Source organism: Hipposideros armiger, unplaced genomic scaffold, assembly GCF_001890085.2.
Source record: "Hipposideros armiger isolate ML-2016 unplaced genomic scaffold, ASM189008v1 scaffold_639, whole genome shotgun sequence".
Classification (NCBI taxonomy): Eukaryota; Metazoa; Chordata; class Mammalia; order Chiroptera; family Hipposideridae; genus Hipposideros; species Hipposideros armiger.
Genome location: NW_017731989.1, coordinates 995816 through 997623, shown reverse-complemented (window position 1 = coordinate 997623; position 1808 = coordinate 995816).

Below are 1808 nucleotides of genomic sequence, written 5' to 3'. Positions count from 1 at the left end.
AGAATATTCCATCAACTGAGTCCAAGCAACACTACAAAAAGGTGCCGTGTTTGTTATAAACATAAAATTAGTAAAGAGACTACCTGGCAGTGCAAACAATGCCAAGTGCCACTGCATTTACCTACCTGCGTTGAAAAATTCCATACTCTTCATAATTATTAGTAATTTGCTTTTTGTTATACCGTGAATTTGTTTTGGTTTTGTGGAGTGTTTATTTATTTATTTTTGTTTTGCAATTCTAATTACCTGACGTCATCTCAATACTATGTATGTCACTGATTTTTTTAGAAATAAATGAAGTTTTACATAAAATTTACTGCTTTCATATATAACTTTAAGTACCAAAAAACTAAATCTGTTCCATATCCAAATTTTTTTTACAAATAAATTGGTACCCAAGGGGTTAATATAAGTTAAAAAAAAGTCATTAATCATGGTTGCTATGGGAGCTGCGCCTGGGGCCTCTATTGACTGGTCCAGGCTAAGGCAGGGAGCAAGTGATCATGGCTTCAGGTCCTGGTGGCAGTCATGACATTGTGTCCCCTAGTTTCCAGGGGATGTGGTTCATGGGGCCGGTCAGCTTTCATGAATCCAGAGCTGAAACATAACAGAGGCCAAGGTGTTAGCTTTGTTGTATTAAATGCTTACTCATCGTTTGAGGTTTAGTTATTATATCCTAGTCAGGCTTGATAGGCCTCAAGGTTCATACTTAAGTGAATTTGGTGTTGACCAGAACCCAATGTCCTCAGGGCTTAACGATTAGAAGGAGCGCACATACAATATAGGAGCAGGCTGGAGGATCTGGGGGAAAGAACGCAAGTGAGTTCAGTTCTACCAGGATAAACAAAGTGAGCTTGGATTAAAGCGGAATACATGCAAAAGACATGAAGTTCACATTCGGTTACAAATCCACCTCACAGCATACTTGAATGGCGCTGTCGGGGGAGAGGTGAGTAAAGAGTTTTAAGAAGGAAAACGACGTGAAAAGGGAGTCTACGTGGTCCAAAGACAGAAAAGCCGGCGGGCAGGGAGCAGCCTTGGAGGCCTTTCAGTCCCCAAAGGAAGCGCCCTGGCTCTCAGGTCGAAGCTTCAGTTTACTGAGGGGAGGGCCTGTTGGGGGGACTGCAAGGTCCACAGCGACTCCTGGCCCATGTATGAAGATGGGGGGCTGTGAAACACAGCGTTAGACTAGAGAGGCGGATACTCACCTCGGTAGAGTGACCATCACTGTTATGTATCCGCTTCACAGTCTTAAGAAATGGCCGCAGACCCGAAGTCCGGCGAAGTGGGAACAAGTCTCGGGCAGAGCCCGAGGTAAGGGCTTCTGACCGCTGGTTAGAGATGCGCATGGGCGATGACAGGGAGGAAGCAAAAGGAAACTGGCGAGAGGGCGGGGCCAGGACGGGTCTTGTGTTGCAGGGGGCACGGCCAGTGAGATACGTGGTCTGAGCCTGAACCGCAAGGAAGGGAAAGACAGCGGGATGAAGGAGTGGCTGAGATCCGGCCTGGGCCTCCCAGCGCTTAGCAGCAAGGTTTCTTTTCCTGGTGTCTCTAGCGTGTGCTGCAGGAAAGTTGCTATCTGACCATTTTAAGTTGCTATTGTTAGGGATCATCAGGGGCACAGGGAATGAGGCAACTGTTGGGAGCCATGCAGGCTGGCTTTACTGTAGTATAACTTGTTTTGCTTCTTGCTCCTTTCTGCACCTAGAGGATGCTTACTTAACCTTGAGGTATGTGGTGAGAAGGCCAGTTCCTTAGAAGACACAATAAGATAGAGGGCTGTCTGGGTTTGTGGAAGATAGTTTCCT